Source organism: Tursiops truncatus, chromosome 7 (assembly GCF_011762595.2).
Source record: "Tursiops truncatus isolate mTurTru1 chromosome 7, mTurTru1.mat.Y, whole genome shotgun sequence".
Lineage (NCBI taxonomy): Eukaryota > Metazoa > Chordata > Mammalia > Artiodactyla > Delphinidae > Tursiops > Tursiops truncatus.
The window spans coordinates 75,855,564-75,879,462 of NC_047040.1; the positions used below are offsets into that span (position 1 = coordinate 75,855,564).

At 36.0% G+C, this 23,899-nt stretch overlaps 1 long non-coding RNA gene across 1 annotated transcript in view; it reads right to left on the reverse strand.

Moving 5' to 3' along the window:
* Nucleotides 1–855: 855 nt before the first annotated feature.
* The window catches only part of LOC141279091 (uncharacterized), a 42,137-nt gene continuing 19,093 nt past the window's right edge, over nt 856–23,899 (reverse strand). The window contains exon 3 of the long non-coding RNA XR_012332846.1: nt 856–950. This is a non-coding gene — a long non-coding RNA (uncharacterized lncRNA). The remainder of the gene's footprint in view (nt 951–23,899) is intronic.

A 23,899-nucleotide genomic window follows, 5' to 3' on the forward strand; every position in this document is an offset into this window, starting at 1 on the left:
AACAAAATACCATAAACTGGACAGATTATACACAATAGAAATTTATTTCTTGCCGTTCTGGAGGCTAGGAAGTCCTATATCAAGGTACCTGCTGATTCAGTGTCTGGTGACAGCCTGCTTCCTAGAGTTTTCTCACCATGTACTGACATGGTAGAAGGGGTGAAGGAGCTCTCTAGGGCCTCTTTTATAAAGAAACTAATTCCAGTCATGAGGACTCTGCTCTCATGACCTAATCACCTCCCAAAGACTCTACCTCCTAATACTATCACCTTGGGAGTTAAGATTTCAACATAATAATTTTGGTGGGGGATATAAACATGCAGTCAATAACAACCACCATGTTATGCTCATTTAAATTTAATATGTAGCATTTAAAATGGGGAATAGTATACATTCCTAGCAACAAAGAGTTTGTATCTGGAAGATTCGTGGTCTGGTAAAACCTTAATTCTATGGCAGCCAGGAGGCAAAGCCTTAGAACCCTCAAAAATCTCTGAAGTAAATACAAAGGTAGCAAATGCTTAAGGATCTTCTAGGAATGACCAGAAATAAGGTAGATTATTGAACAGATTCCCTGATCCATCCCATCCACGCTTTTTTTATCTTGGGAACTGGAACAAAATGATGTTAGCCAGAGTGGTAGGAAGATAAAACATTATTTATCCAAGTTTATATTTTAATGGTTAAGTGCATATGCTCTGGAATATGGCAGAGAGGAATCTGGAGTCCTAGATCTGCTACTTACTAGCATGTAAACTTGTTTGGTCTATAACAAAATACCACCAAAGGGGTGGCTTAAATAACAGAGTTATAGTTCTCACAGTTCTGGAGACTGGAAGTCCAAGGTCAAGGTGTCAGAAGATTTGGAGTCACGGAGGGGCTCTTTCCCTGGATTGCAGGTGGCTGCCTTCTCACGGTGTCCTCACATGGTTTCTCCCCAGTGTGTGCTCCTGGAGAGAGAGATCTTGTGTCTCTTCCTTTTCTTATAAGAACACTAATCTCATCATGAGCTTCCCAACCTCAAACTTTATTTAAACCTAACTACCCCCCAAAGGTCCCACCTCCAATACCATCACTTTGGGGATTAGAGTTTTAACATATTATTTTGCGGGTACACAAGCATTCAGTTCATAATAAAACTTGAGCAGCGTAGTTAATCTTTCTATGTTTTAGTTGTCTTATCTGAAAATCAGGACAATGGTAGTAACTATCATATGACTTTTATATTAAATAAGATAATGTATATAAAGTATGTATCATCTCCATATATTTTGGCATAATCTACATATTAGCTATTAAAACTATTATTTATTAATCATTTACTAGCTTGTCTTTTACCTTCTGTGAGACCACTGTTCAGCTGGTATCCTTTTAATGTTATCTGCAGCTGTAGTAAATGGTTTTATTTTAACTATTTGTAAAATAAGAAAGTGTCTCTCTGTACCTATTCCTGTTCATTTCTCTAGATAGGTAGATGATACATGGATAGATAAATAGACAGAATTTCTCTATTGAAAAATCCATATTTATAATGCCATTTAACATCCACATGTAAGATGTCATTCTTTTATTTTTATTCCAACATTAAAAAAGTACCAAGTACCAAGAAAAATTTCTGTGCATCGTAGTTCGAACACTGTCTTCGGATAGTCTTTTTATTTGCACTTCTTGACACCAAAAGATAGCTTTTGCCTCACTTTTTAATCTCAAAAGAATATTCTGCTCCCAGAATATTAAGAATGGGTAAGGGAACAACAGTGAGTGGCAAGTGCTTGCTTGTATATAATTTTAAAAGTCAATAAGGCAATCTGAATTTTTTATGTCTGCTATAATTACATGATGGGCTCAGTGTATCAGAATAATCTAAGTTCTATACCTTCCTGGATGAAAACGTGAGGTTCACTAGCCCAGAGGTAGGCCACACTAAAACTTACATTTGGAATACAGAGGCATTTTAGGGAATGACTGAATCAAGTAAAAGGTTGGATTGCTCAATCATGTCTATAAGGGGAAGCTATTTGATGAGAAATCATATTCAGAAAAATAGTCCTTAGAGGAAGAAAGGGAAACTTCAAAAATTATGCCTAAGGCACAGTTGTCATTTTACATTCCAGTTTTCTTGTGAAGGTGAAAAAAAACTTTTTAAGTGTTACCAGTTTTGTTTCATGGCTCTTGGACCTGTTGGCCTAAACACCCTTCACTGTCAAATATTATGTCAGCATCACATTGTGGCAAAAGTGGCCAAATGCAGAACAATATTGAAAAAAAAAGAACAATCAAACAATGTTATAACTACTCAAGCCACCATAGCTCTCAGCACTTTTTTTGTATTTTTATATAAAAAAATTAATCAATGGTGAATTACTTCCTCTTTAATTGCTTTAGAAAAATCATAATGAATTTTTCAAAGTTATACAAATTGAAGATTGAAATATCAACTAAAAAAAATAGGCACGTTAAATTTGCTTCTATTCCTTCCTAGTTTAAATTATAACTTCTGAGGAAGAAATTCTACAAATCTCCTAGAGAGCCTTACCACAAAATTTATTGAGTACCGAGTCTGGTACCATGTCCTAATTCAAGTTACAAAGTCAAAAAACCAAAAAAAAACAGAAAACTGTGTGTGAGAGAGAGAAATTCTCAGTCTGCATTTGTGAGGGCGAATGGTGGTTATGCAGAATGGTCTAGGGCCTTTAAACAGGGAAAGGGATGGGGGAGGGAAGCTTTGAGAGTTTCTTACACTTTTCTTTCTATACCTATAACTCTAAGCCTTCTTTGAATCCACTTCCTTATCTATTAATTATGTGGTCAGTACATAATCATCCCACCTAATTCACTGAATTATTGTGGTAATCAATTTATGTGCAAAAGTATTTTGTGTCAATATAATACATTCAATATTACGTCATACTATAACTGTTTAAAAGAGTGTTAGGTTGAGTATATAGAGTTTCCAAAGGTTTTACATCAGGAATGTCTCATATGAATTCTGGTTTCGTATATAACTAAGTTGATCATCTGGTATCTTGTTTTTGTAGCAGCAGCACAGTAACATGGGAAATGCCACAACTATGGAAGAATTAAGACTTATTTATTTTAAAATTGTAACTTCAACGCATTATATGACTCCAGGCAAATTATATAATTCTTTAGCCTTAGTTTCTTTATCCAAATAATAGAAATAACAGCATTCACCCATAGGGTTAAATATACTCAAGGAAATGCCTAGTTTACCGCAAAGCTGTTGCTAATAAATACTGGTTGTAAACAATGATCTATTGAATAAAGCCTTAGTTACTTTGTGAAAACACATAAAAGTCTCTTTCTTGGCTAATATGCTCATTCTTCTTCCAAATTCTAAATAGGGGAGCAAATTGGAAAAAGAAAAACTTAGAGAAAATAAACACTTCACACCTGATAATTCTAACATGAGGTTGAAAATAATGGCCTTTTATTCTGTCACCTCAACTGTGAAATAAAGGCTTATACCTTAAAATACTAACTGTTAGGGAATACAGTTTTAGAACTCTACCTTTTCTCCACTCTGTTTTATCTTCACATGTTTGAGGAAGGAAAAATAATCTTAAATCTCTAAGTATGACTTAAGGGTCATAGAATCTTGGCAAGAAGTAAAATCACCATGCTGAGTACCATTTTGTATATACTCCAGTTAATTAACTCTAAATTTTAAAAACTATAAAAATGAGTAACTAAATAAAGGGCCCTCTTTTTTAAATGATCAATACACTAAAACTCTAAATTTTGAAAACTATAAAACACTGTATTTATAGAATAAGTATTTTAAGTTAAAATAGTGTTTTATTTTACGATACTCCAAAATAAAAATTAGGTTAAAGATAAACTACCAAAAAATAGAAGAGAATTACTTCAGATCCACATTTATGACCACTTTTTGTAATTTAGTAATCTTTGGAACTCTGTATAACAGTGTTTGGGAAAGAAAACCCTACCAGAAAGATAACTATGATTACTAAGCTGTGTTTTCTATTATTCAGAGCTCTCCAAAAATTCTCCTGCTGGAATGACATTTGCACGGTTACTGTACCCAAAAGTATTTCTCCTTTCAAAAGCTCAACAAATATATAAACATATATATATATTTTTACAAATCCAAAAAATAAAAAACCTCATTGCCTATAAATTGTAAGCTTATAATATATATCCTAATATGAACATCATACATAGTTAATAGGAAATGCTTTTAAAATATTTCAACTGTATATCTAAGTTCAGTTTTGAATTTAAACTCAGTTTTAAAACAGAGCAATGTATTTTACCAATAGCAATTGCTGAAATAACTTATTTATGTAATTAATATTATAAATCACATTAAAATTAGAATACTAAAATAAAAAGTAGCTGTAAAATTTATATAAATGCTCTATTATTCACTCAAGATTAAGCTCAGAATAAATCAGATGTGTACATTCATAAACGTGTTGTTTGATTAGGCTTGTTTTAAATTCCCTCTCACAAGAATGAAGGGATATTTTCCTGAAAATATGTTAGAGTTACAGGTTGAGCTTCAGAAGGCAGAACGGGAATCAACTGGTATCCATAACTGGGAGACAGCTTTAAGCTCAGTAGGAGACAGTTTCTAACAATTAGAACTCTCTGCCCTAGGATGTAGTGACTTGGGAGAATTCACCAGGAGACTGAACTATCTTTTAAGGATGATCAATTGAGATCAGTGTAGGTAATAGTGCCAGTCCTCTAAAAGGATTTTTCTGTGCACATTTTCACTGACCAAACTGAAAACAAAGTTGGGCTAGACTAATTGTCAGGAGAGGAAGATTAGTTTAAAAGCAATAAGAGACTCTTTTTTTAATTAAAATAATAATCTATCAAAAATAATATTATTAGGAAAAAATTCATGAAAATGCAACTATTTTGGATATTGCAAATAGCTGTATAATCCTTTCCTACCTGCTAACATTTTATAGAGTTGCATTAAGTATACTTTATTTTGATTTTTCTCGGTTAATGTATTACAAATATATTTGTAAGATTTTATCTACTCTTTACAAAAGTTGATATGCAATGAAAATAAAAAAGTATTATGAAGATGGGGAGGATGAGTGAATCTATCAGTTGAGTGCTTCTTACATGTCAGGCACTATTGGAAGTCTTATGGGGTAGTTATCTTATTTAATCCTCACAATCCATTTACAGGGTTATTTAGGCAAAGAGAGTTTAAATATTTTCTCAAGCATAGAGCTATTATGTGATGTAACCAGGTCTTACCGGCTGTTATACAGTAATTTTCTAAATAATGATAACTTAACTATAGAGACCTAATAGAGGCAATTATCCATTAGAATCTTAATGTAGACATTTCTGTGTAAGAATAGGAATGTAGACATTTCTATATAACCCTATACTCTTTCAAATAGAAGTAAAAGACAGTAATCTTCTTTCTCTTTTGATCTTCAACTTGACATGTAGGAATTAGTAGTTTGGTAGTCCTAGGAAAACCTCTAGAGCCAAGTTCTAAGAGTGCCTAAATGGACCTAGAACTTTCCCAGAGTGGAAGGAATAGTATTACGTGTCATAAAATTTCAAAATTTCACAAGAATATGGCAAGATTCTGTACTGAAAACTACAAGGGTAAATATCCCTGAAGGGGCAAAATGAGGTGCAATGGAGAACTTAGTTCTTATTTGTCTCCAGATGGTACAAATTACAAGTTACAGGCTGGTTTTGTTTTATTATTATGATAGCAAAAAGGAACTAAACTAGAACAACAGTTTCCAGATGTTGCAATGGAAGAATTTTTCAGAATGTATAGAAGTCTCAGCACTTTCTCCAATGTCAAGCTTCTTAGAGATAATATCTGCAATGTTTTTCTTTATCTTCAATAGGATATACTTGGAATTCCATGGACCAAAAGTACAGAAGAGGATTCTTCCTAATTAGTTGGCTTGTTAAAAGAGTAAGAAAGAAAAAGGAAACTTGTTTGCAAACAATTAGGACCACTATAATTTTACTTAAGTCTGTTCATTATCTTCCTAATGCATTTAAACTATTCATATTATGGAGTAATGCCTGGAAGATTTCCGTAATTTGCTTCCGCAGAAAAAGGAAGTGTCTGGAAAGCTTTCTTTCTGAGGCCAGAATTCCTCCAGTTTCAAGGTTTCTTTTCTTTACTATCTCCTTTCATAGCATTTGGCCTCACAACTGGCTGTGAATTAAATCCACAACTCCAAAATTTATTCCCAGCTTCTGGGTTGTGGACAATTCCTTTGACTTGTTCTGACCCACCCTCCTGTGGATTCCTGCCTTGCCTTGAGAAGAAAGCACAAGACTGGAAGAGGTCATGAAGAGAGTGAGTGTAGATAGAAGACAGGCTGCTGAACTCTTATACAGTAGAGTCTTGGTCTGGGAGATGAGGAAGGAGCAAAGCAGACTGTTAAAAGTCAAGAAGGGGTTCTAGAGAAACAAAGGAGATATTGGTCTCAGGTTAAAACATTTATTAATAATGACAAGATCTAGATGAGACATACCCATGAGAGTAAGCAGTGGATTCATAATGGACATCATCACTAGTGGAAATGAGATGAAGTGTCTAGGAGGTCAGTGTAATGGAAGAACCATGTATATGAATTTTGAAGTATAAGAATTAATGACAATAAGCTAAGAAATTTTCAAAGAATGAGAGAAACTGACCACAGACAACTACAAGTAAAGTATAGGAGTAACAGTTTCAGTAACAAAAGAGTAGATAATATGGACAAACTTTCCCACTGAGAAGATCTAGAAGAGCTGTTCAATATATTTTGTAAAAAGTATTTAGAAATACTAGAGAACTACCAAAGGAGTGGAGATTTTTGAGCCATGACCAGAGATAGGCAGGAAAACCAAAGAGGAGATGGGATTGCATGTTTCTATAGACCAGAGGTCAGGAAACTATAGCCTATGGGTCAAATCTGGCCTGCTACCTGTTTTTGTAAATTAACTAAAGTTACTTTCATTAGAAAACAGCACATTCATTTGTTTTTATATTGTCAATGGCTGTTTTCTTGTTCCAGTGACAGAGTGGAGTAGTTGTAACAGAGGCCACATGGCCCTCAAAGCCTAAAACATTTGCTATCTGTATCTGTACAGAAAAAAATTTGCCAATCCCTGCTCTAGATACAGGTTTCATGCCAGGAAATAACTGAAATCCTCTTTAGAGGAATATAACATCATTCTCACTTTTAACTTTTTCCTATAATTTTTAAAACACAACTAACTCTCAATCAAAATGAAGAAAATACAAAGGGAGAAAAAAAGCTATGTGAAATGAGTTGTTCCTAGAAGTAGACTCTGAGAAAGTTGAGTAAAAACATTTTTGAAGGGATATGACTCCAGATAACTTTTTCAGAGGAGTGGAGATATAAGAAAGGGAAAAGAAGAAAACTAATAAAGGATGCATTATTGAGCTAATTACCTCTGAGGATAACTGAAGTTCAATCTCCCTAGAGAACTTAAGGAGATATTGTAAAACATGCCTGAGAGTTATCCCAAGCAAAGGATGGGGAAGCTGGAGTTTTTATCCATCAACTTCTAAACAATCATTACATGAATGCTACTTCTGCAGATGTTATCTCTTCAACTTTTCCAGCCTGCACTTTGCTTAGGCCAAGCATGCTCCCATAAGCAAAATTAAACTGAAATGGCAGGGAGGAAGAGATATTGGCAAAAGAGTGCTTGGATCTGAAGAGATAAATGCCTACGACATATGGGCAGGGCACTAACAGAATTTGTTAACTAAGAAGCACATATATTGGTGTTAACAGTCCAATGGATTTAAATATAACTGTATTTAATATGCTGAGGAAACAAAAGACAAGACTTAGAGGTCTGGCAGAAACTTGACCATAAAACATAACCAAATGCGAAGTCCATAACTAACTGAAAAACACATAGCTGAACAATCTCAGAGTATTGGTTTAATACAAAATTAGATACAGCTGAAAAGGGATTTAGTGGACTCGAATGTAGGTCAGAAGGAAATATCCATATTGATAATTGATGTAACAAAAGAATGGAGAATGCAGAAAAAATATATAAGCTATGAGACTTAATGAAAATGTCTAAATGTAACTAGAGTTTTAGACAGAGAGGAGACATATCACAAGGCTGGAGAAATAAAAAAAAAAAGATAAAGCTTATAATTTCTTCAAACTGATGAAAGACATGAAGCCAATAGACTTAAAAAGCAATGAAAACCAGAAGTACAATAAATACAAAGAAAATCAAAATAGTAAGATAATAGTAAAATGTCTGAAAACAAATCCAAAGAGAGAATCTTAAAAACAACTGAATAAAAAAGAGACATTGTTTTCAAAGGAGCAACCACAAAAGTGACAGCTGAATTGTCAGCAGATAAAATGGAAGCTAAGATATATGGATTTTCTTAAAACACTGATAGGAAAGAACTTTCAACCTGAAATTCTGCACTCAGAAAATGTATCTTTCAAAAATGAAGACAAATTCTCCATAAGGGAGTAACGGAACTAGAATTTACAACCCTGCTGTAAACCAAAAAAAAAAAAAAAAGGCAAATACATAAACAACTATGTTCAAACATTGGACAACAGACAACAAGCAGTGTGGAAATGTGATCCCTGCTGTAAGGGAAACAAACATAGTGAGCCCTATATTTGCTTCGGCTATCTATATGGAGGCAACTTCTAGAATGCAGAATAGGCAAGGAGAGCCAAAATATAGCTAAGTAATCTTAGCTTGATGCCTTGCAAGGACATATATTGGAGTTTGGAGTGCCTGATGTAGCTAGAATTTGCAGGGCAGAAAACCAGAAAGGAGGTAGCTATGCAAAGAGCTCCAGAAATTTACAATAGGGTATTTGGTTTCTATGCTACATAACATTACCACAAAACTACTGGCTTAAAACTATATGCAATCATTTTCTCACAGCTTCTGTACATAGGACGCTCAGACAAAACTTAGCCAGGTTCTCTGCTTCATTCAGTCACCAGCTGCAATCCAGGTGTCTACTGGCAAAATCCAGAGTCTCAACTGGCGAAAGATCTGCTTTAAATCTTCCTCAGCTTGTCGAATTTCTCTCCTTTTGGCTATAGAACTGAGGGCCCTAGCTTCTTAATGGACATTGGTTAGAGGTTGCCCTTTTGTCCTAGAAGCCACCTTCAATTCCTGCCACATGGCATTTTTTAAAAGCAATTCACAGCATGGCTTTTTCCTTCTTTAAGACCAGTAGAACAGTGAGTTTCTCCTGTAGTCTGCTCAGAGGGTATCTTGTAATGTAAAATTGATAGAAGTGAAACCCCAGCATCTTTACCATATTCTAGTGGGGCTAAAAGCAGGTCACATATCCTGCCCACCCTCAAGGAGAGGGAATTATATATGGCATACCACCAAGTGGTAGCGATCAAGGGGGCCACAGCGTGTTCTAGAGTATATGAATAAACATTAATTTGCACATGTATAGAGTGAAAGCTCACAAAGCAGAGTAAACTTTAAAAGAATGGGAAATTATCATGCTACATTTTGTCAAATAATTTCAAGAGATCATATAGTCAGGAGTCATTGAGTCCCCAGAAGTCAGAATAGAGACACATGTTGAACATAAGGGACATTCAGTAGAGATCCAATGCAGGTCACACCTCGATTGTGGATTGAAACCAGCCTTAGAGTAAGGGCTACCCCAGATCCCATTTTAAAAGCTTAAAAGCATAAGAAGAAATCCAATCAGAAAGGCCATATACGTGACTGGACTCAGGTCCTTCCATGGCTTGCTCCAGAATTTTAAAGTTTGCTTGGGTAATAATAATGACATATTGATTTTTCTCTCAGCATGTTTGCTTCATTTTAAATAATTAACTAGCATTAATTACCATGATCTGCTGGAAATTAGTACTTAGTTGAAGAGTACACCGTTGGGATGAGAGTACCAAAATAGGAGTGATACAAGCAAGGCTCAAGAAATCACTTAATAAATGTAAATGATTCTGTTAAGCATGAGGAAAATGAATTGCTTCTGTGTTTCAACTGAATTAAAAAGGCAGTGAAGGGCTTCCCTGGTGGTGCAGTGGTTGAGAGTCCGCCTGCCGATGCAGGGGACACAGGTTCGTGCCCCGGTCTGGGAGGATCCCACATGCCGCTGAGCTGCTGGGCCCGTGAGCCATGGCCGCTGGGCCTGCGCATCCGGAGCCTGTGCTCCGCAATGGGAAAGGCCACAACAGTGAGAGGCCCGCGTACCACAAAAAAAAAAAAAAGGCAGTGAACATTATCATCAAATCATCTTCCCTCTACTAACACCAATTTGCCATGTTCTTTTACCTTTCTTTCCTATTCCTTATTCTCCTCTGCAAACACAAAATTCTATCAGATGCTTCTCTAAAATAAAAACTTAAAATGGAAGTCTAGGAAGTGACAAAAATTTAGGAGAAAAATGTAATGAGACACTATCATTTACCAATGAAATGTTAAAGGCACAGAGAAATTCTCTGGATGTAAATAATTAAATAATCATTATAAGAGGGAAATTTCAGAAATTTGTATATGTGTGACATTGCTCTTTATATTGATTATCTCTGACATTATTAAATGTATACCTTCATGTGTTCTAAAACAAACTTTTGAGAGTTCAGAAACACATTGAATGCATATACCCTTTGACCCAGCAATACCAAACCTGGGAATTTACAGAAATATACATATATTCTCACACATATGTGAAATGACTTGATGCATTATCTATAATAGTAAAATATTAGAAATAACCTGATTTCTTAAATAATTTATGTGCGGTTATTAATGGAATACTACGCAGCAATATTAGAAACCTATATAGTAATTTTAGAAGACTTCCATACAACAACCCTAAATACTAATATTATTCCTATTATACTGGGAAGGAAACAGGCATACAGAAACTAAGCAACATATTCGGAGAGGTTATAGCATTGATATGAGTTGGAGTAGAATTTCGGCAGAGGCATTCTTTGAAAATACCTCTGCCACCTAGGGTAAATGTATGTCCCAGTTTACCTGTAGTACTGATCATTATTACTAGCACTCCTACTCATACTCAAATGTGTCCTGATTTTCATGACAATTTTATGATAACCCTGTATGACATGGCATCTCTCCCTATAAGAAAAGAAATGACAAAAATGTACATTCTGCAGATATGTTGTACTGGTTTCCATTTCAATAACTCAAATTTTTCTCATTATTACACTTCTGCCATACTAAAATTATATTTTCATTTTCCACCATTATACTTCAATAACCATCCATTTATTCTCATCTTCTAGAGAACATTTTAGATTCTCCACATTTGCCAAATTTGGAAGATTTGGCTCATAACAATTACCTCCTGTGTGTTTCAAATCCATTTCTAGGTATTAGTGTGCCCCTTCCCTTCTGCTAATAGCTGCACTGAATTTAATACTCTAAAAAAGAACTTTTAGAAATGTGCATCTTCATAAATATGCTACCAGAAAACTACTAGAGCTAATCAATGCATTTGGTAAAGTAGCAGGATACAAAATTAATGCATTCTTATACAATAATGATGAAAAATCTGAAAGAGAAATTAAGGAAACACTCCCATTTACCATTGCAACAAAAAGAATAAAATACCTAGGAATAAACCTACCTAAGGAGACAAAAGACCTATATGCAGAAAACTATAAGACGCTGATGAAAGAAATTAAAGATGATTCAAATAAATGGAGAAATATACCATGTTCTTGGATCGGAAGAATCAACATTGTGAAAATGACTCTACTACCCTAAGCAATCTACAGACTCAATGCAATCCCTATCAAACTACCAATGGCATTTTTCACAGAACTAGAACAAAAAATTTCACATTTGTATGGAAACACAAAAGACCCTGAAGAGCAAAAGCAATCTTGAGAAAGAAAAATGGAGCTAGAGGAATCAGGCTTCCGGACTTCAGACTATACTACAAAACTACAGTAATCAAGACAGTATGGCACAAAAACAGAAATGTAGATAAATGAACAAGATAGAAAGCCCAGAGATAAACCCACACACATATGGTCACCTTATCTTTGATAAAGGAGGCAAGAATATACAATGGAGAAAAGACAGCCTCTTCAATAAGTGGTGCTGGGAAAACTGGACAGCTACATGGAAAAGAATGAAATTAGAACACTCCTTAACACTATACACAAAAATAAACTCAAAATGGATTAAAGACCTAAATGTAAGGCCAGACACTATGAAACTCTTAGAGGAAAACATAGCAGAACACTCTATGACATAAATCACAGCAAGATCCTTTTTGACCCACCTACTAGAGAAATGGAAATAAAAACAAAAATAAACAAATGGGACCTAATGAAACTTAAAAGCTTTTGCACAGCAAAGGAAACCATAAACAAGATGAAAAGAGAACCCTCCAAATGGGAGAAAATATTTGCAAATGAAGCAACTGACAAAGGATTAATCTCCAAAATATACAAGCAGCTCATGCAGTTCAATATCAAAAAAAAAAAAAAATCCAATCCAAAAATGGGCAGAAGACCTAAATAGACATTTCTCCAAAGAAGATATACAGACTGCCAACAAACACATGAAAGGATGCTCAACATCACTAATCATTAGAGAAATGCAAATCAAAACTACAATGAGGTATCACCTCACACCAGTCAGAATGGCCATCATCAAAAAATCTACAAACAGGGCTTCCCTGGTGGTGCAGTGGTTGAGAGTCCGCCTGTCGATGCAGGGGACATGGGTTCCTGCCCCAGACCGGGAAGATCCCACATGCTGCGGAGTGGCTGGGCCCATGGGCCATGGTCGCTGAGCCTGCGCGTCCGGAGCCTGTGCTCCGCAACGGGAGAGGCCACAGTGGTGAGAGGCCCGCATACCACACACACACACAAAAATCTACAAACAATAAATGCTGGAGAGGGTGTGGAGAAAAGGCAACCCTCTTGCACTGTTGGTGGGAATGTAAATTGATACAGCCACTATGGAGAACAGTACAGAGGTTCCTTAAAAAACTAAAAATAGAACTACCATATGACTCAGCAAACCCACTACTGGGCATATACCCTGAGAAAACCATAACTCAAAAAGAGTCATGCACCACAATGTTCATTGCAGCACTATTTACAATAGCCAGGACATGGAAGCAACCTAAGTGTCCAATGACAGATGAATGGATAAAGAAGATGTGGCACATATATACAATGGAATATTACTCAGCCATAAAAAAATGCAATTGAGTTATTTGCAGTGAGGTGGATGGACCTAGAGTCTGTCATACAGAATGAAGTATGTCAGAAAGAGGAAAACAAATACCGTATGCTAACACATATATATGGAATCTAAAGGAAAAAAAAGTTTCTGAAGAACCTAGGGGCAGGACAGGAATAAAGACGCAGACTTAGAGAATAGACTTGAGGACACAGGGAGGGGGACGGGTAAGCTGGGACGAAGTGAGAGAGTGGCATGGACTTATATATACTGCCAAATGTAAAACAGATAGCTAGTGGGAAGCAGCCGCATAGCACAGGAAGCTCAGCTCAGTGCTTTGTATCTACCTAGAGGGGTGAGACAGGAAGGTTGGGAAGGAGACACAAGAGGGAGGGGATATGGGGATATACATATATGTATAGCTGATTCACTTTGTTATAAAGCAGAAACTAACACACCATTGTAAAGCAATTATACTCCAATAAATGTTAAAAAATGTGCATCTTTCATGAAACATGATGAAAAGCTAAATTCATTAATTTGGTCTTTAGATATTATTCTGACATCTAGAGTTAGTCTCTTCTGATGTATACATTGTGACTTTTAGAAATGTTCTTCTTAGGGATACTGTATCCTGATATAGAACAGATATTAACCATATTTTGTAACTACATGCATGTTATTACATGAATGTAAACATTAGGTAAAATAATTTTAAGATATATGATGCTGAGACATTGGGTCATTCAAAGACTAAATCTAGATATTAGTTTTCTTTTAAGGAACACATCAAAGAATAAAGCATATATGATAATTGGAGTTATATTGTAATGTTGAAGTTGATTCAAGAACATCTTCTCTCTTGCCTCTCATACTATTATCTGTGTGTTTTAACTACTATACCAAAACACTGATTTCTGAAATCCAGTGCACCACTTAGTTATATGAAATAACTTGTAAGAAAATTAGTAATTTTGAGACATGCTTATTAATCAAGACTTCTTTATAAATCACAGTACATTGTATATACTTCTCTTCTGCATTTTAATAACAAATTTGATTTTCCTCAGTTATTCTTGCATTGCTAACTTTCAACATTTTTCATCTACATTATGTCTGTGGCAGACAAACTAATGATCTATGTGATACGAAATAATGCAATTTTCCTATTTTCTGTTATTTAAATCCATGTTAAAATACACCTTTTACATCAGAACTTTTATTGAGAAATGTCATATTTAAGACCTCCTAGATGTATCTACATAGGGTGAAAAAGTGCTAATTTCTGAGAACATCTCAAAAAGTATTTATTACTTTTTATAACGTCTCTATTTTCTTTATTCTTGCCATTTGTAACATATTCAAAACTAGAATAAAATAATGCTGTAATTAACCTACCTTGTCTGCCAAATCAGAAAGATAAACATTTGTTTAATATCTTCTAACAGTGGTCAAGAAATGTAACAACTTTCACTTTTATTTTATTTTAACATGATATAATCATTATTAATTATAATAAATATCTGAAAAGCAATATATATATATATATATATATATATATATATATATATATACACACACACTCCATATATATAATGAATAATTGAAGAGTCGATGCCCAGATCCCCAGGTAGCAAATTATAAGACTCTGAGAGGGATAAATTAATAACCTTGATGTTGTAAGACTTCTTTCTCACAGCTTTAAGGAAAAGAAGGAACACATGGTAAAACCCATGTCACTCATGGAAGACAACACGCAAAAGAAGGATCTTGGAAGAATTAGACCACAAAATTGATGTGTGCCTTGTGAAATGAAGGAGTCCTATTGAACATGTTTAATGATATTCACATTTCCTCTTTTCAGATTGTTTTGACAACATATTCCTATATATCTAACTTACTGAGTAATATATTTTTTAAAGTGTTTGATTTCTTTTTCAACCACCTTCTATATAATGGGGAGCTGGGAGAGGAAAAGCATTAAAAGTAGTCAGTTACAGACATTTACCTGGTTTAAAAGAGAGGAACATAAACCAAGTACAATCAATTGCATGAACAATGTCCCAATTTTATATAAGTACTATTTCTCTAAAATGTTTCACAAAATTGGCCTCCTGATAGTATCAAAATCCCAGAAGAGCTGGTTATTGCAGCCTGAGCTCCTATCAAGCCAGAAGTAATACAGATGAATTTGTACCAAATTAGTGACATCAATTCAGATTGACAGATTGAAAATATAAAAGTAATTTGGGGAAAGGTATCTTTTTCTTTATAACCCACAGAGGGATTCTAGAGTTTGTAGCTTGCCTTGGTTTTAAGATTTCTTAACTGATAGTTGTCAATAGTCACGATTTTTCAATAGTACAAGCTAGGCTGAATTTGTATTAACTGCAAATTGCATAAGTAGTTCATTTTCAATCACATAAATTATAGGCTGAGTGCAAGGTCGGAATTCCTTTCCAGAATTATCACAGTATATTTTCTGGATTTGATTGAAAAGTCAATTACATTTTATGCTAATAAATAAATAAGATATGAAGCCATTAATACATATCAAATAATATGTTTTTTTTAAATCGGTGATATATAAACTTTTTGGATTATATTTTTTTTAGCTTCCGCTGAAAACTACAGAGGAAGTGGAGTTGAGAGTGGTACATGTTCTCACTCAGTGTCCATCTGTGAGGCAGGGCAGTTTATTTATTGTCAGATATCTCTGGGTCAGTTGCCCACTGGGGTAGGATGACTACCTGAAATATTCAACACAGAGGTGAGCTGTTTGGTAACTCCATTCACTATTCAGACCCAGGGCAAGTTGAACTAGTAGGAGTCAGGGTTCAATTTCTTGAGGAGAATAATTAGTGAGACCAGGAAGAATTCTGCTCTGAAAGACAGATTGAGGAACACTGCAAGTTTGGGGAACAGAACCTCAAAATAGGGTCTGAACCCTATATGCAGGAAAATTCAGGCTCAGGAACATGAGGGGCTGGCAGCAAACTATCAGAAGAGGCTCTCTCTGAAGGTAGTGGAGCTCAGGAAACGATGTGGGACTTCACAGAGAGCATGAGAATATGAAACTCCAAGTCAAAACTTCATCAAAATGAAACCTGTCTTACATACACTATGCCATAGAGATAATACTGGTAGATGAAATATTAAAGTCTTACCAAAAGCAAGAGAGTTAAGAGGCTAAGAAATCATAAACAGTCAGTGCTTTAAAAGGTTTGGTTTGGGAACTGGTAAGAGTTCAAGCCAGTTTGGTGAGGTTTTAGCAAACTTCCTCTATAGGAGAGGGTGAATGCTGATGACTGTCAATTAGCCAGTGTTGGAGATGCTTGGCAGCTAGCGAATGAGCGGTATTACCAAAACCCACCTTTCCTACACCTTCTCAATCACAGGCATTTATGTTCTTTACACAAAAATTCTGTACAAGTCTTTAAGCCAATCCAACTCAAACAGGAACTTTTATCCCTCGACAGAAGATTTAGCATTAGTCTTGGCAGCCATGGGTCTCAAATAAGGGGCTAAGCCATGGAACCTTTGTGCCTAACAAGCAATATCCTTCTCCTAACCTCAGCCTTCTTGGCTTCTTCCTGTTTTGTCAGCTAGAGTTCAGTCCAAACTATCTGAACTCCAGCTCAATCGTTAGAGTACCTGACAACTCCCATAGCTTTCAAACCCCTGTTTCATTTGCCCTTGCCGGATGGGGGTGGTGTGTGATGACAGGAGTGTCAGAGGTGGAAATAGACCCTGATGTTTTGATTTGTGGAATTTTAAGGACTGAGTTTGAGCACTGATTCCACCATATACTACTGATGTGATCCTGTGCAGGGTTGACTATTTCACTGAAGTATTGATAGGGTTAATTGAGACAACCCATACAAAGAATCCAGCAAACTGCCTAGGATTAACAAGTAACTGAATCGCTTTGATGCACAGCAGAAATTAACACAACATTGTGAATCAACCATACTTCAATTAAAAAAATTTTTAAGTATTTAGCAAATGTTAGATATCAAGTGCTGCCTGAGATTCTACTCTCAGAAAACTAACCCAGTGCTATGATGCTGTTGCCCCACAGATTGTCCTATTTCCTTTCTGTCCTAAAACAGCAACAAAAATAATCATTCCTTAGGAAACATATCTGATCACATATATAAAGTGCACACCAACATGCCTGAGTTTTAGTAATTGTCAGTAAGTGTAAATTGCCACATTTTGTCTTTTTGAATACCAGTGTGGTAGAGACTGTTGTTTGTTTATCTAGAAACCATTCTCTTTATTTCTCCTTCCTCATATAACCACCATTTTGTTCAGACCCCTCCCAACTCACTCAAGGGAAGCTGACAGCATGTTCAGCTCCAGAGGGGGTCATATTCAGTAGGTCTTAATTATTCCCAGCCAATTATAGGATCCTATACCTCATGTGGGTGAGCCAAAATGGCCTTTCCTGAGTGATTGTTATTTGACCAGAGATGGGCACAGGCTTTACTTGTTTCTATCAATCTGAAGGGAACAGCTTTTAGTTCCATGGTTAAGAGAGTATTTTTAGTCTATCTCTCTTCCCAAGCATACAACCTAAACTGCTTCTAGCAGCCATTTGGTGCTGATGAGTGAAGCCAGCCTGAGGAAGAGTTTAAAGTTGAAAAATCATCTGACCATATTTGTAAAGTCCAGGAAATGGAATTCTCCCATTTGAGATAATTCTTCTCCTTATTAAGCCAGCCCAAATAAGATTCATTCATTCACTGCATCCAAAAGCATCTCAAATGACAAAAACCATTCTCTGCATTTCTTTTTTTTTTCTTTTCTAATCATTTGAGCAGATCTGATCAGATCAGATCATTCTGATCACAGTCATTTTTCTTTTGTGATCTCCATGCTTCCTTGATTTCATCCATTGCCAGTGGTTCTAATGACCCTCTATGTATTGATATATTCAAGTCAGAACTCACTACTGAGCACCAAAATCATATTTCCAAATATCATTAGTTATCTCCTCCTGAGTCACCCACAAGTTTCTCCAAATTAGTATCCTAATCTTATAATTCCCATCTATGTTAGTATGACCTCTTCCTCTATGCATATTCTCATCATTTGTTGTATTGTCATCCACTTAACTTGAAACTTCAAGACTTCATTCTCATTTTCTCTTTCTAGCACCTATCCCAACAGCAGTGCATATTTGTCTTTTCTACTTCCGAAAGTAGCCCTGAATTTATTTCCTCTTTGCCTTCATCGTGTAACTCTGTAGGCAAAGTTCTCCCTCATCTCTCATATGGGGTGTTGCAATCTCCTCTTGTTTGAACTCCCAGCCATGAATTTCTCCTCCTTCCATCTATCCTCGAGACACAAAGTATTATGTTTCTAAATCAAAAAGTGATTTCCTCCTTTTTTCTACAGGAAAATCAAACTGTTCAGCATATCTTCCACAGCTCTTCATGACCAGACCCCACTCCACCTCTCTGGGTTGATTTTCTTCTAGACTTTCTTTCACACATTTCCAGGCTCCAACCTAGAAATGTCTGATGAGGATGTCTCACTTTTCTCCCAAGCATGCCATGTTTCCTCTTGATACCGCATAGTTATAAGTGTTTCTTCCTCTGCTTCAAATGTCCTGACCTCATTTCTCTGCCTGGAAAACTATTATTTATTCTCTAACATTCATCTCAGTAATCTCCTAAATATTTATCCTTAGCAGCAACCTAAGCTCTCAGCCCGAATTAATCTCTTCTTGCCCTGTATTCAAAGCATGGTATACAGAACTTCTCATATAGTATTCTCCACATGATGGTATTATTTGTAGCTTGTGAGTCTAGATCTGCTCTTAAACCATTAGCACTTTAATAAGGGGAGAGTGCATGATTCACCTGGGAATCTCTCAGACTAGTTAACACAGTGTCTGGCATATAATAATGTTTTAATAAAAGTCTATGAAAGGAAAAACAGCAGGATCTCTCAGGGCACCACTCGATGGAGAATGCATGTTTTCTCAGGAAAGGTTAGATTTTGTATTAGTTGTGGTTTGTGCTAACTACACTCATACTCTGTCATCTGTCTATCACCTGGCAATTCTGCTTCACTTTCCAGGGTTATCCTCAAGGACAAATAACGTGGAAACTCCTCTTTCAGCCAAAAGCTGAAAAATACATAGCTCGTGTCCTAGATCTAAATGGAAGAATAAAGATAATCATGAATTCATTTCTAATAAACAACCCATCACAGCCTAAAGCTCTTAGAAGTGAAAAATTCATGATATCCACATCTACAAAATGCAATGAGGTTTGAATAAAATCAATAGAGAGGCATAAATTGATATAATGCTTTTTATGTCTTCTGTTACAGCCGTATTGGGGTTTTTTTTTTGCCCAGAGTAAAGCGGTTGTTTTAAGGTAAAGGGAGTGTTTTGCCAGAGCAGGGCAGAGGATGCAGAGCCAAACTTATTTCGACCCAACCACGGATCACTACTCAGGAGCCTTCCTAAAGAACAGTTCACCATATGTGCTGTAACACCTTGTGGGACACAGTGGTACTCTGTTTCCAAGCTTCCTGACACAGATGATGGCCTGCAGCCAAGTATTATGTGCTGTATTTCCAAGTAGCTTTGCAATGGTGCTACATTCTTCTAAAGTGTTGCTTTGCCCTTTCTTGTGTGAAGGTCTTGGCACATGAATCAGGAGGCTTTGCAGGGTTTATGGGAATGTAATTTCTCAGTTTCATGGAGGTCTGGCACATTCATGAATATGATGAAATTCATTAGATTGAAATGGAATCCAAATTGTCATCATGAGACGATTCTGAATAAAACACATGTTCCCTGATGAATCTATGCTGGAAAAAAGCTGTAAAACAACAGTTTATGTGTGGCATATTTCTGTATTGTAATCACATTTTAAACTTTTTTAGTGAGAAAATCAATTGAGAAAATCTAGAATAAATAGTGCTGGGTTCATCATCATCATCATCATCATCATCATTTCTTGAGTGCTTCCTATGTGTTTGAAGGTATTAGTGTATTTAAATATCCCAAGAATCTTATGAAGCAAGGCACTGCTATTACACTCATTTTCGAGAAATTGAATTATGGAGTCTTGGTGTACACAGAGGACCAGGAGGCACCAAAGAAAGAGGCAGACCACTCCAGATTGGTAGGCGGCAGGTTTAATTAGCAAAGGAACTTACATACAAGTCTTGTTTTGGGCAGCCATAAAACAAGTAGATCTCTGCACCTGCCCACCAGAATCTTAAAAGTTTATATAGAGATCTTAACTGGGCTGCCATGTGTATCATCCAGATGGTCTCACCAACATCTTATTCTCTCAAGGCTACGTCCTTGAAAATGGCTCCTACTGTGGAAATGGTGGGCAAAGCATACATGTCTGATGAGGATGTCTCACTTTTCTCCCAAGCATGCCATGGGATAAGGGATAAGTAGCCTCCAACTGCCCTGCCCAGATCCAGCTCGAGGGTCAACTGGTGGTCACATCCTCCAGATTTCTTCCTCAAACAGGTATAAAAGTAACTTTTCCAGAGGTGCACGGGCAGGAAGTAGCAGAACTAGAAATGGAATCCAGATTGTCTTCACAGCCTACATATTTTATCACTATGCAAATTGCCTCTGTTTTAGTATTATCCAAAGAGAAAAACTGACCTTCTGAAAAAGGTGAAAATTGGACTTACACATCCCTGAGGTCAAGATATAGTGCCAATTATAAAATTTACTTTATTTTACCCTTTGATCATGCCATTAGCACTTGTGCATGACCTCATCTTGAATACTCAGGAGTCATTTACGTGTAAATTACCTTTATCTAACTTTTGTTAATTTAACATGATTTAATCTCTGAATTGTGTATTTGAAAGTAATCCAGAAAATACACAAGAGCAAACATAGCCTGGAAGTTTTAAACAGCTAATTTGAATACTTCCAAAAAATAATAAACAAGTTGTTTAAGGTTATTTTGAAATCCAACAAAAAGCCAACTTAATCAATGTCATGGTCAGGTGGACAATATTTCAAGGTACAAATGAAACTGCAAAGAGTAGCTTTCAGAAGAGAGAGGAGTGGGCTATACAGTCACCCCAAAATGGAGTCTGCAACCTCTTAGGTGCAGTAAAGTCATCCAATTAAAATTACAGTTAATGGATTGCAATGACCAACTTGACCCTATTATTACAAGCTGTGAAAAAAGAACTCTGAAAAATAGATTTTCAGCTTAGAAGATATGAATTAAAACACTGCTAGAATATATTCATATCAAGTTGAGAGACCCTTGCCGACTCACTATGAGAGGAAATGCTATCCAATTTTCAACTTCCTACAGGAGCTGAGAAGTAAAACATGTTCAGAAAGTAGAATGAAATCAATATCGTAGCAACCAAATTAATCTTTCATTAGCAAATAAAAACCATGTATCCTCATCAAATCTTAAAGGCTAAATGGTAAAAACCCCAGGAGCTTAAGATAGAAAACATACCATTAAAGCTTGAAAATCCCATTTATCAGTAAAAACAAGCTTATCTTTAATGCTATCCTTTCATAATTTATCAAGTACAACTTCCACCTTCGGTTAATACATTGGGTAAGCAAAAGCTCTTTATATGAATCACTCTGAGGAGGAAAATGAAATGTTTATAGAGTAGAAGGCTCAATGCAAGGAGGAGAGGTTAGAAATGGAATTTCCATGTCAACACTGCGTGGAAGGGGAGAAGGCACTCTGGCACAGAAACTCAGCTAGTTCCAGAGAAGACTGAAGGAAATAAAGACAAATTTCAGACCCTAATTCTCTCCCTTTGCTTTAGCTAAACCACCAAAGGAAGCAATCTGGGCTTCTTCCAAAGGAGAGAAAAGGGAAAGAAAAAAATAGATATAGATATAGATATTGATAGTATACAGGTACACAGTATATATACATAATATAAATAATGTGTACAAAATAAACATAAATACACATGTATAGAGTCTTAACTGACATTTTGGATTTCATGTAAAGACTGCCAAATTCTTCAGCAATCATTTTCAAATTTTATAGGTCCATCGTCATAAATGCAAAATTCAACGTTAAATAGGTTTACACAATAAGAGAAGGCAGTAGAACCCTCTCTGCTGTGATAGCTTGCAGAGGGTAGGAGTCAAGTGTGATGTACTAAACAGAAGTTCTGTGCCCTGACGTCTTAGAAGTTTGATTATGTTGTTAATCAACTTTTCAATGGTATTGTTCGTCATTTTCTTTTTTTTTAACATCTTTATTGGATTAAAATTGCTTTACATGGTATGTTAGTTTCTGCTGTATAACAAAGTGAATCAGCTATACATACACATATATCACCATATCTCCTCCCTCTTGCATCTCCCTCCCACTCTCCCTATCCAACCTCCCTAGGTGGACACAAAGCGCTGAGCTGATCTCCCTGTGCTATGAGGCTGCTTCCAACTAGCTATCTATTTTACATTTGGTAGTGTATATATGTCCATGGCACTCTCTCACTTTGTTCCAGCTTATGCTTCCCTTTCCCCACGTCCTCAACTGCATTCTCTACTTCTGTGTCTTTATTCTTGTCCTGCCCCTGGGTTCTTCAGAACCTTTTCTTTTTTGATTCTTCTATATGTGTTAGCATATGGTATTTGTTTTTCTCTTTCTGACTTACTTCACTCTGTATGACAGACTCTAGGTCCACCCACCTCACTACAAATAATTCAATTTCATTTCTTTTCATGGCTGAGTAATATTCCATTGTATATATATGCCACATCTTCTTTATACATTCATCTGTCGATGGACACTTAGGTTTCTTCCATGTCCTGGCTATTGTAAATAGTGCTACAATGAACACCGTGGTGCATGACACTTTTTTGAATTATGGTTTTCTCGGGGTACATGCCCAGTAGTGGGATTGCTGGGTCATATGGTAGTCCTACTTTTAGTTTTTTAAGGAACCACCATATTATTCTCCATAGTGGCTGTATCAGTTTACATTACCTCCAAAAGTGAGAGAAGGTTCCCTTTTCTCCAAACTCTCTCCAGCATTTATTGTTTGTAGATTTTTTGATGATGGCCATTCTGACCAGTGTGAGGTGATATCTCATTGAAGTTTTGATTTGCATTTCTCTAATGACTAGTGATGTTGAGCATTCTTTCATGTGTTTGTTGGCAATCTGTATATCTTCTTTAGAGAAATGTCTATTTAGGTCTTCTGCCCATTTTTGGATTGGGTTTTTTGCTTTTTTGATATTGAACTGCATGAGCTGCTTGTATATTTTGGAGATTAATCCTTTGTCAGTTGCTTCATTTGCAAATATTTTCTCCCATTCCGAAGGTTGTCTTTCCATCTTGTTTATGGTTTCCTTTGCTGTGCAAAAGCTTTTAAGTTTCATTAGGTCCCATTTGTTTATTTTTGTTTTTATTTCCATTTCTCTAGGAGCTGGGTCAAAAAGGATCTTGCTGTGATTTATGTCATAGAGTGTGCTGCCTATGTTTTCCTCTAAGAGTTTTATAGTGTCTGGCCTTACAATTAGGTCTTTAATCCATTTAGAGTTTATTTTCATGTATGGTGTTAGGGAGTATTCTAATTTCATTCTTTTCCATGTAGCTGTCCAGTTTTCCCAGCACCACTTATTGAAGAGGCTGTCTTTTCTCCATTGTATATTCTTGCCTCCTTTATCAAAGATAAGGTGACC